This window comes from Gymnoscopelus microlampas, assembly GCF_963454915.1.
Source record: "Gymnoscopelus microlampas genome assembly, chromosome: 8".
Classification (NCBI taxonomy): domain Eukaryota; kingdom Metazoa; phylum Chordata; class Actinopteri; order Myctophiformes; family Myctophidae; genus Gymnoscopelus; species Gymnoscopelus microlampas.
In genome coordinates this window covers 44,654,980-44,668,207 of record NC_139945.1, presented here as the reverse complement: position 1 = coordinate 44,668,207, position 13,228 = coordinate 44,654,980, and positions in this window count along the sequence as shown.

Genomic DNA, 13,228 nt, shown 5'->3' with positions numbered 1-13,228 from the left:
TTTCTGAATCCATTGTTTGCATCATTTGAATAGAAAAGTATATAATCCTTGATGTAATAGAGAGCTGGGTAATTTACATTTTGAAGTGTGGTCAGCCACAGTGGATACTTATATTTTTCCACTTTATTTTCAATTGGAGCCCTCTGCTCTCTAGCTATGTGTATAATGATGTATGTATATAATTGCTTTCAGAAATGTGGACAGCAGTTACGCACACTGGCAATTAACTATTTTACAGATGGTACACTTTATTTTGTGTTATTAATCAGAAATATTTAGAGCACAAAAATAGGTTGTACTTAGATTAGGGATAATGGTGAAATACACTTACAAAGAACTATAGTAATCGACAATGCAATTGTGCTGGGAGCAGTCTACCTGTAGGTAATAAATGCAGGTTTTTCACACCCCAATTTGTGCTTCATTAATAGTTTAATCTCCTCGTGGCCGTCTATTTTATGCTGCGTAACTTACTGTAAGAAGAACTACATTGCCACAATGAGGGCTGTTTAGACCGGTTAGACAGACTGACAGTGCTAATTTGTTTATTGGTGCTTGATCAATCAAAATCCAGAAGGTGGCGCCATAATTGAAGATGACTTTTAGAAGACACTTCATTTATCACAAAGTATTTTAAATGTATTTATGCATTGGTTCAGTGATTAAGCTATGGTGGAGCTTACTGACATTTACCAAAGAAACAATTAAATGTTGCCAAAGTGTTGAGAGAAGCATTTTTGTCTACTAAGCCTTCTGCTGAGTAGAGTGCTTTTATTTAGCTACTGATGGGATAGAGTTTCTTCTCCCTGTAACTGAATATTCTCTCAGAGTGGCCTCACAATCACAAAGAGTGTTCACATAGGCTATTCATTGATCAGTTTTTCCCTCCAGTAGCGTTGCCCTTTGCTGTACAAAGACATGACTCACTTCTAAAGGTGTTTGCAAATATGACTGAGCAATTACTTCAAGCTTTTCAGCTCATAAATATACTTGTGTGTATTCTCATGAACTCAAACTTCATGAACATTTAAGACAAAAAGGGGTACTCAATAATGATGGTTTCCATCTTTGCATGTGTTTATAATTACTGTTTTTCATTGTTTATTATAAAAAGCAATTAAAATTATGTTGCTCAGTTTGCTCCAAGAAGATAACTACACCACAGGCTTATTAAAACCTCTCAGTTTTGTTCGAGCACTAAATATGTTGATCATTGCACAGAGCAGTTTCAGTGTGGCAGTTGTTTTCTTTGTTCTATCCTCTCTCCTTTGACCCACCGAATGAATGCCTTGCAGGCTCTGAATGAACCTCCTCGCTCACATGCAGCAAGAAAAGATCACCCATGGCTATCTTACTTTACAAAAATGTTTCATTTTATATGTTAGGATACCCATTTGCTGAAGTTGCAAAATCCAGGGAGGGAAAAATCAAATTGTTATGATTTGCTTTTTTCAACCAACATCATTCATTTCATTTTGATAGCAGATACTTGCAATTTATGCTGATTTATATTCTTAACCGCAAAATGGTGTGGCCAGTTTGATGGTAAGGGAGATGAATGAGTCTAGAACGGTGACAAATGGTTGTTCTTCAAGTCAACTGCTTCATTTAGGGCCACTGAAGGAACGTTTTGTGACACAGGATCTGTGTCGAGTGATGTCAAAGGGGCGTGCCACTCAGGATTACAGGCAAGGGCATTGAGTAATTGCTATGGATACAGCTTTTATAGTTTTCCCTTGCATGGATACTGCTACTGGTACTATATGGTGTCCCCAGGATTTCGCTTTATTGTCTTGTTTTAGTATATTATGCAGAGGATTTCGTTCTCAAATGTGAATATATAAATATGAATGTTTAAATATGACCAATTAGAAAGTGCATCTACTAAATCAACATGATAATGGACATTTTTGGACAATGGCAAAAATACAGAGCACTACTATTTCATCTTCTGGTAAGTTGATGTGTATGTTTAAGTGTGTGTTCAGGAGCAATTTGGGTATATGGGATTTTATGGAACAAAATCTATCTTTGTGTTTGCCAATCATTCCTGTGGCAGTACCTTGGCATGTATTTTAAGCATAGAATCTCAGAGATTGAGATTGACAAGTGAGACAAAACACTTACAGTTGTTGCCTGAACTGCACACTCTTTATGCTTATGTTTGTATTCTGCTTATTTAAGTAGGCTACACAAGTTTACCAGAATGTGTTCTTATAAAGGATACAGTTAATACTTTTTCACTTTGATTCCAGATGTAATCCATTGTCAAAACAAGATAAAGTGCACAAATACAGTATAAAAATACAAATCAACACTATAAAATAGTGAAGAAATACATGAAAATATACTTCTATGTTGTTCCAACTGAATGTTTATTTTTACATCCCTGTAACTTCATGGTATGGTTTCTTATTAGTGTTTCCTAGTTTTTCCTAAGTTTTGACAATCCTGAAGTTCGTCATATGGGACTAAATGTGAATAAACACTGACAATATCCTTCAATCAGTACAATCAGATATTTGTGTGTGTGTGTGTGTGTGTGTGTGTGTGTGTGTGTGTGTGTGTGTGTGTGTGTGTGTGTGTGTGTGTGTGTGTGTGTGTGTGTGTGTGTACATATATATATATATATATATATATATATATATATATATATATATATATATATATATATATATATATATATATATATATATATATATATATATATATATATATATATATATATATATATATATATATATATATATATATATATATATACATATACATATATATATAGACACACATTGTTCTGTTATTATTTAACATTTATTATTATTATTTCTTGTAATGCTTTTATTTTTTCTTCTACATATAACATAAATGTATGTTTGGTGTAATTCAACAGGTGCTAAACACTATACATTCTATGGGATCTGGATCTACAAATATCGTAAATGCAAGCAACAACAAACAGTTTCCTGATACCATCCAGGGGAATGCACTTTCCCCTTGGTATGCTACATCTAGTGAATCCGTGGATTACGGCACAGCTAGTGTGCGTCCTCATAAGAGACAACTCACCCAGCTGTCTTTCACCGAAACAGTCTATTCATTTGAAGTTAAAGAAGACACAGTTCCAGGTAAGCCACAGTCACGTCACCTCACGTCATGTACAAAGACCTTCCTGCAAATTAGGGCTTAGATTACCATCTCAATAATAATTAATTCAAGATTCTTAGACAACAATAATATATGATTCATTATGATTATTACCTTTATCATGTTATGGAAATATTATTCACAACTCTGTTATTAAGAATAGTAAAGCATTAAATTAAAAAAACACGTTGTTGAATACTCTTTTGCATTGTGTTGTTTAATTTGACTTTAAACACGACATAACTTACAAATTTATGAATTGCAACAGAAATAATGAATTTTCCTCTGAATATGGAACAGGAACAGTCGTGGGAAAGGTGGAAGCCATGTACGAGGGTCTCACGACTATCACATACTGGGTGCAGGAGGATGATGGAGAAAACCTGTTCTTACTCAGTCCACACTCTGGGGAGTTCCTATTATCCCGCACTCTGGATTTTGAAGCACAAAGATTCTACATTCTCACAGTGGTGGTGCAGCTGGGGGATTTGGCGGTATCAAGTGTCAGAGTTTACTTCAATGTGTTGGACATGAATGACAATCCACCTGTTTTCAGACAGGATACCTATTCTGTGTCACTACTGGAAGACACAGTTACTGACACTTGTTTCCTCTCCCTTAATGTGTCAGATAAAGATGACGGTAAGTGAAACACCTACAGTATTCAACTCTTCCTACAGTATTTGAATACAGAGAATTGGCATGTGATAACATAGGGGGGATAAAGAAAATAACAAATAAAATACAAATAATAATTATATATTATATATCTATATGCGGTTCACAAAATTCACAGTTCCGTTATTTATATTTCGGTGTCACATTTCAATGACCCCCAGGGGTCCTTGAGGGGGTCCCAGGGGGTCCCCAGAAAAATGTGTTAATATAGTATCAAAATCTGTTTAACCACTTTAACCCTATAGGCTATTTGAAAATATAACAAATGTGAACTTTTTCATTGCATATTCTGTTCAAAGTGGGTTGAAAATAAAGCACTGTAGAAGTTATTTCACACACACACACACACACACACACGCACGCGCACGCGCACGCGCACACGCACGCACACACACACACACACACACACACACACACACACACACACACACACACACACACACACACACACACACACACACACACACACACACACACACACACACACACACACACACATATATTATGTCTCATAGTCCTTTCTTACTTACTTGTATCATAGTACAAGACAAGCATTTTCTCTTCCTTTCTGTTAGGTGAAAATGGTGACTTGGACCTGAGAGTGATCAGTGGAGATGAGGAGAACAAGTTCTTCATGAACCCTATTGGTGTTTTATGCCTGAGTACAGAGTTAGACAGAGAGAGAAGATCTTCATACAATCTGACTATTACAGCCAATGACTGTGCCCAGCCAAATTCTACGCAGCTCACAAGCACAGCACGTGTAATGATTTTCGTTGTTGATGTCAACGACAATGCTCCATCCTTTGTGTCAGCCAGGAGTATCACTATACCGGAGGACACTTTTATCAATTCAGTCGTAATGACTGTACATGCTGAGGATGCAGACCTTGGTTCCAATGGAGAAGTTTTATATTATTTAAAGGACATATCAGGTGGTGGATTTAGTATAGATAACAGCAGTGGAAATCTATATCTTCGGGGGCCATTAGACAGGGAAAGGATTGATATGCTGACCATCACCGTAGCTGCCATGGATAACGGATCACCCCAGATGACATCCTCTATGAATCTCACAGTATATGTTGACGATACAAATGATCATGACCCTGAATTTTCTCAGGGTGTCTACAACCTGACAGTACGAGAGGATGTTCCCAGAGGAGCTAGTATATTTCAGGCTGAAGCACATGATTTAGACATTGGGCCTAATGGACAGCTGCGGTACGAGTTGACTTTGATGACTCCGTTTGTGGTGGATGCTGTCCAAGGTGAGGTCAGAGTCATGGATAAACTGGATAGGGAGAAGAATGCTAACTACACATTAATTATAGTGGCTGTAGATCAGGGCAACATACCCAGATCTACCACTGCTGTTGTCAGTGTCACTGTCTTGGATGTGAATGACTTCACGCCTCTCTTTTCCCCGGCAATGCTGGTAATGCATGTACGAGAGAATGAAGATGACCTCTCTCAGCTGACACATCAGGTATTACAGGCTAACTACAGAACTAACTACATTTGGTACAATTATATTTTATTATTAATATTGTATAATATATTTGATGGTATCTATTTGTCATATGCACTTAAACTACAGCAGTGGCAACGTTGCAGGTAGTGAAATACTTGTACTTAAAGCCTCCATTATTTTCTTTGTGTGTGTTTTGTGTTTTTCTTCTTATATATAAGATTTCAGCGGTGGATGAAGATTCAGATGTCAATGCTCAGCTAACCTATTCCATTCACAAAGGAAATGACTTGGGTTTTTTCTCCATCTCTCCCAATGGCACATTTCAAATTGTACACAACCTTGACAGGGAGAAGGAATCATTGTACATCATACATATTAATGCTGTTGATTCAGGTAATTACTATTAAGGGATTGTTGCAGATAAAATAAAATAAAAGTAGTTTAGTGTAACATAAAACCTTTTCACAATCTTTTTTTCTCATCTTAAGGATTGCCACGTCTAACAGGAGCTGCAGTGATACATGTCATAGTGGATGATGTGAATGATAACACACCAGAATTTACTGAGGATGTCTATAACACTATAGTATCAGAGGACAGCCCTGTAGGAACTGTTTTTGCTATGATAGCAGCATCTGACATTGATGATGGCATAAGTGGAGAAATTAGGTAGGTACTGTACTATCATGTCCTACAGTAAACGGAACAGAACAGTTTCTGCAAATCTCTTCTATGTGCCAGCAATGTGTGTTATAGTACATTGAGCAAATTACAGTGGACAAGAAGGATAGTTAACCTATCTAGTACAGTACTAGTATTAGTTAAAATATAAGAAGACATTGAAAAACACTGCCACTGAAAAATGCCACTGAGGATACTTATATGTGCATGTCTGTATGCGTGTGCATGTGTGTGATAATAAAGTGTTATTGTTCTATTTGATTGTACTAAGGTATTACATGGAGGACACCGATGCACCCTTTTCCATTGAAGAATCATCTGGAGAGCTGTTTACAACTGATACTCTGGACAGGGAGACGGTAGCCTTTTATAGACTGACAGTCTTTGGCAGTGATAAGCATCCTACACATCCTCTATCAAGCTCAGTGCTTGTTACTGTGCTCATTGGAGATGTCAATGACCATTGGCCTCAGTTTCTAAACAGCCCTTATGTGGCCTATGTGCCCACAGACGTGGCTCCAGGTGGGGGGATTCACTTCTGACTGTTGTAGATTTGTAGGTTAATGACACTATACACATTTGACTCAGATACAATATTTGTTTACTCTGGTATCTTTTGCAGACTCCGTTGTTTGTGCCGTCAGAGCCACGGATGGAGATACTGACATGAATGCAGAACTTCAGTTTTCATTATATGGACACATTGCAGATATGTTTTCCATAAATCCACAAAGTGGCACTTTGTTTACTTCGACTGGTCTCAGTGGGACAGAAGATGTTACAATCAATGTACATGTGGAAGATGGTGGAGAAAATCCTAAATTTGACATGACGACAATTAGCATCAGGTTTCAAAATGCCTCAGAATTCCCGGTGATACATGTGGATGTTCTTAAATATTCACTCTCTGAGGATGAGCCAGTAGGAACATTGGTGGCAGTGGTTTCAGCAGAATCAACCAGAAGTGAACCAGTTTCTTTTTATATGATCTCTGGAGACTTTGATGGCATTTTTCACATGGATCAGTCAAATGGCGAGCTAACAATTGAGAATCCTCTGGATTATGAGAACAACAAGGACTTTCTATTGTTGATAGAAGCCAGAGATGCTGGTGCCCCACCTTTCTCATCGTTTGCTGAAGTTCACATAAACATCACTGATATAAATGATAATTATCCTCAGTTCACTCAAAAAGAGTACAGGTGTGAAGTGTTTGAAAATTCTGCACCAATGTGGCTTTGTGATGTTCTTGCCATTGATGCAGATTTTGAAAGTTATGGTATGGTGCAGTACAGCATTATAGAGGGAGATGTTGATGGTGTTTTTACTATTGACTCTGAAAATGGCATATTGAGCACTACCATAAGTTTAGACAGAGAGTATATACCTGAATACAATTTAACAGTTGAATCAACAGAACAAGATAACCCTCTCCATATAGACAGAGCAACTGTCATTGTAGTTGTTTTAGACAGAAATGACCATGCACCAATTTTTTTGCACATTTTCTTCACAGAGATACCAGAAGATGTAGCTATTGGACACACTGTCATACAAATAATCTCAAATGATGATGACGCTGATGCCAATGCTGAGATTGCCTATTCAATAATTGACCAAACTGAGAATCTACCATTCAATATTGATAGTTACAGTGGTTATATAACTGTTATAAGACCTCTGGATAGAGAGACACAGGACCATTATGTGGTGAAAGTAAATGCAAATGATTCGGCATGGAGCGTTAGCACAGATGTCACCATAGTTATTACTGACATCAATGATAATGGACCAATATTTTTCAATCACTTCTACACCACTGACTTCGCTGAAAGCCAAGCGCAAGATGTCTTTGTTATGCAAGTTCTAGCTACAGATGCAGACATGGGACCAAACAGTCAAATTCTATATGTTATTGAACCCCAACATGATGCATTTTGGGTGAATACCTCCTCTGGTGATATCTATACCAAGCAGCCAATGACTTTGCATAATTCGAACTCTGAAACTTTTAGCTTTGCAGTTTTTGCATTTGACTGTGGCAGGAATCCCCTGTATGACAACACGACTGTCACTGTGAAATTAGTACCATTTAATTACAACCCACCAACATTTTTGCCCTTTCAGACTCTATTGGCCATCCCCTTTGACATGGATTTAGGAAGTGAGGTGGTCCAGTTTTCAGCAGTCGATTGGGATTTTAATCAAAGCACTGCTGATGTTGAGTATGTTTTGAATGGAGGAAATGCTTCTGATTTCTTTTGGATCCAGGCTGACAATGGAAAACTAATATTGAATCAAAGCTTGAGTCAAAGACTCAATGGATTTTTAACATTAATAGTTATGGCAAAGGATCAGGGATTTCCCCCACTGACATCACAGACTAACATTACTTTTGAGATTACTGAGACAAATCAATTTTCCCCACACTTTACAGAGCTGGACGTACTTTTTTCTGTATCGGAGGACTTGCCAGTAGGTTCAGTTATTGGAAGAATTCGAGCAGAAGATGAAGATTATGGTGCCAATGGTGTCCTAACATATTCCATCCATCCATCTTCAACCGCTTATCCGGAGTCGGGTCGCGGGGGCAACAGTTCCAGCAGAGAGCTGAGAACATATTCCATGCCAACAGGAAATAAGTACTTACCATTCTCCATAGGGGAAACTTCTGGGTTGCTCACACTGATAGGAGAACTTGACTTTGAAAAAGAAGACATATATCATCTTCAAGTCAGTGCTATGGATGCTGGTTGGCTATCTAAAACAGGGATGTTAAATATTACGGTGAATGTTATGGATGTGAATGACAATCTACCAATGTTTTCAGCTTTGGAGTACATCGCTTCAGTGCCAGAAAACTCTGGAATTGGAACAACTGTCCTCCAAGAGAAGGCCACCGATGCAGATTCGGGTGCAAACGCACATATAACCTACTCTTTAGTGGCAGGTTACGTTGCAAAGTTTGCAATTGACCCAATAAATGGCACAATCACCACTATGGATATTTTTGATTTTGAACAAGAGAAGACCTTTGATATAACAATCAAAGCATCCAACATGGGAATTCAACCTATATTTACTGTGGCACATGTAATTATCCAAATCTTGGGGGTCAACGAGTTCATCCCTACTTTCAAGTCAAAAGAATATCGTTTTTCGGTATTCGCAAATGTGCCTATTGGCACTAGAATTGGAAAAGTAACAGCTACAGATTTTGACTACGGCAAAGAGGGACAAGTGTTTTACTTACTATTTGGCCCAAACAAAAATATAGGCTATGAAATTGATGGACATTCTGGAGAAATATACACAACTAGTAGTTTGAGAAATAAAGGCAACAGTCATACAGTTTTAAAGACTCTGGTGAAAAACTGGGGTGTTATCACAGGTAAGAATGTAGATGAAGCCTCTGTCCAGATCAGCGTTATAGAGACAAATGATTCCCCCAAGTTCACCTCTGTTCTCTATTTAACACATTTTAGTGAAGACAGTATGGTGGGTGCATCTGTAATAACAGTGAATGCTTTGGACCAGGACACTATCATGGACTGGAATCAGTTTACCTTTAGTATAGCGAGTGGAAACAGTAACTCCTCTTTTGCTATTGATCCATTAACTGGTACTATTTCAGTAAACTCTCCACTAGACAGAGAGCTGTGCCCTCTTTACAATCTGACCATTACAGCCACAGATAATGGCTCTCCACCTGCCACTGGGACCACTAATGTAGTTGTGACGATTGGGGATATTAATGACAATGCCCCCAGATTGATGCTGACTGAGGCTAATGTAAAGGAAAATCAGCCCCAAGGCACCATTGTGGCCAAATTAAATGCATCTGATTCTGATTTGCCTCCAAACCAGGGACCTTTCACTTACTGGCTTGTGATGCCTACACTGGAGAATACTTTTTCATTGACGTCGGACGGGGTTTTGTTTACAACACGGGCACTTGATCGGGAAAAAAAAACTTTATATGAAGTCCTCATTGCTGTTAGGGATGCAGGGATCCCTCCATTGTCTTCCACAACAACGTTCCACATAAGTGTTCTGGATGAAAATGATAACCCTCCAGTTCAGAGAAACATCTACATTGAGGTGAAATATTATGGCAATTCTTTTCAAGGAGGCATGCTAGGTAATGTCCATCCCGAAGATCAGGATGAGTCTGACACATTTAACTGCAGCATCAAAAGTGGGAATTTGAATATGTTCACGATTCCCTACAGCACATGTGAGTTGTGGTCATTTCCTTTTCAAGGAGAAGCTAAATACAACATCACAATTGAAGCAACAGACCAGCTTCACTTCCCAGTTAACAACAGTGTCCATGTAAACTACAAAGGCTTCACCAATGCTACTATGGACAGCTGTATACTCTTCTATGTGTCTTCCTCCTCAGTGGAAGACTTCTTATCTCACAAGTATTTGCGGTTCACAAAAGCTCTGGATAGTCTTTTTAACCTACAGGCCTCTAAAACTCATGTATTTGGAATGAAGGTTACTGGCACTGAAATACTTTTGTTGGCTGCTGTCAAAAGATACAACGGACAATATCTCAGTAAAGAGGTTGCTACTGATATCTCTGCAGTCCACAAGAAATCACTTGAGATTCAAAGCAATGTGACAATATCTCGAATCACCAGCGACCCATGTTTCGTCAGTCCTTGTCAAAATGGGGCAACGTGCAATAAAAACATTCACATCGGCCAGCAAGTTGCTGTTCTGGAAAGCTTTGCGGTCATCTTTGTGTCACCACAGGTGGAGATCTTTAATTGCTCCTGTTCTGCTGGTTTTACTGGAAGACTGTGTGAAGCAGACATCGATGAATGTGAAGGGAATCCATGTGAAAATAAAGGCAGATGTGTCAATAATCCTGGAGGATTCTTTTGCCAATGCCAGGGGGACTTCTCTGGTCCTTCCTGCTCTGCTGATGTAGATGAATGCCTGCAGGTCAAATGCGAAAATGGAGGAACTTGTGTACACGTGCCAGAGGGTTTTCAGTGTCATTGTGGTCCTGGATATAAAGGTAGACCTTGACAAGATCAACAATTCTATTGTGTATTAAAACATAAGCGGAATCATCATTCTGAACTCTATACCTTATTATTTTTTAGGGAAAATGTGTGAGCAGTTGATGAACCACTGTACATCATCCCCCTGTGTCCATGGAAGATGCATTAACTCTTTAACGGGATTCTCTTGCCATTGTCCTTTTGGTAAGAATTACTCTCTTTGATTTATCATTTTGATCAAGTTAATGGTAATTCCTGTTTGGTTAATATGGTGGACAGAATTATACTGTATTGATAATTGATAAAATATGATAATATTCCTTCAGGTACATTATGTTACCTCAAATTAAGCGGCAGTTAAATTGTGCTTGTGTTTGTCTGGTAGAGAACCAGATATGCATGCCACTTAAAGTAAGTGATATTTTTTGGTTAAAGCAAAAAGTATTTTGTTAAAAGATTAAAGCACTATATTCTGATAGTAATCATTGCTATAGAGTGTTTGTTCAGTAACAGGAGTCTCCCCGTCTCTCCAGCTCTTTAATAAACAGAAAATACATTTTCCGGTAGGTGTCAAAATCTCAGCCAATCAGGAGAAAGTACCCATTTTTAAGCTTTCCAAGTGTTCCAGTTCCAATTTTGTCTGCTCATTTCTTAGTGTCATCACTTCCAATTTCACTTGTTTAATCTATATCCTGATTGAGTTCTCTATCCTGATTGGATAGAATTGGAAATGAAACTGAAACTGAAACAAAAATGCATTTTCTGTTTTATAAAGAGCTGGAGAGACGAGGAGACTCCTTTTACTGAACAAACACTCTATAGCAATGAGTACTATCAGAATATAGAGCTATTTAACACGTATTTTAACCAAAGAAAATCACTTACCCTACCTTTAATGCGCACCGACTTTGAGGTCAGAAATGAATCAGAACCACGCATACAAAGCAGGAATTATCTTTTAGTTAAAACGTTTGTATACGTCACAAGTCACCTTTAAGTCACCTTTAAACATCTCATTTAACGCATCATACTGCTTGGTTCATCTTTAGGACTTAGCGGCATCCACTGTGAGGAGCACAGTTATGGTTTTGAGGAGTTGTCTTTTATGGAGTTCCCCCCACTGGATCCTAGAAGCAACATAATCTCTCTGGAACTTGCAACATTGCAACAAAATTGCCTGCTCCTCTACAATCCAGGAGGGGTATTTAGCCAGGAATTCTTTGCAATAGAAATACTGGATGGAAAAGCAGTGGTTTCATATGACCTGGGCTCAGGTCCCGTCAGGCTGGACACAGAAAAGCAAGTGGCAGATGGCCATTTTCATAGTATCACTGCCAGAAGGATTGGCAACGTGAGTTCTAAAAAACACACCCATGCACACACACGCGAACACACACATGCGCACACACAGGCACACGCACACACACACACACACACACACACACACACACACACACACACACACACACACACACACACACACACACACACACACACACACACACACACACACACACACACACACACACACACACACACACACACACACACACTTCTTGGGACTTCTTAATGGTCTATGTCATTAGTGATTTACATATTTGTCTCCGCCAGGCCGAAAGGCATGGCGAGAGATATGTTTTACCCCCCGTCCGTCCGTCCGTCCGTCCGTGTGTCCGTCATTCTGTCTGTGTACAGCTAATCTCTGGCACCGTTGGCTTGATCGCAGCGAAACTGCGCACACACACTCCATGGATGCCAAAGCAGAACCTCTGCCCCCAATTTTTTACATGGGCCTTTTATAGCGCCACCAGGAGGCCAATTTGTGCACACAAAGAAATGGACAGTACTCTTACAGATTTTGTCCAGAAATCACGCAAATCGGTACACCGTATCTTTATAGTCATTTAGACTAGGCAGAATTTCAGAAAATGTGCTTGTATAAAATGCTGAAGGCATTTCGTGTTTATTTTTGGTATACAACATTTCTAGGGGTATTAAGGGGTGCTGAATCCAAATCTGCTGTATACCCAGCGCAAAAATGTCAATTAAGGCCTCAAAATTGAGAAATTCAACATGGCCGCCAGCGCCAGGACCTCTTTCCAAAAAAACAGGTGCTAAACCCACATTCTTTATTCTACTGACATGAAACTTTGCACAGAACATCTGCACTTATGGGGGAAGAAAGTAGGAATATAGCTGGGGTGCAACCATGAGAGTAACAGGGTGTTTTTGA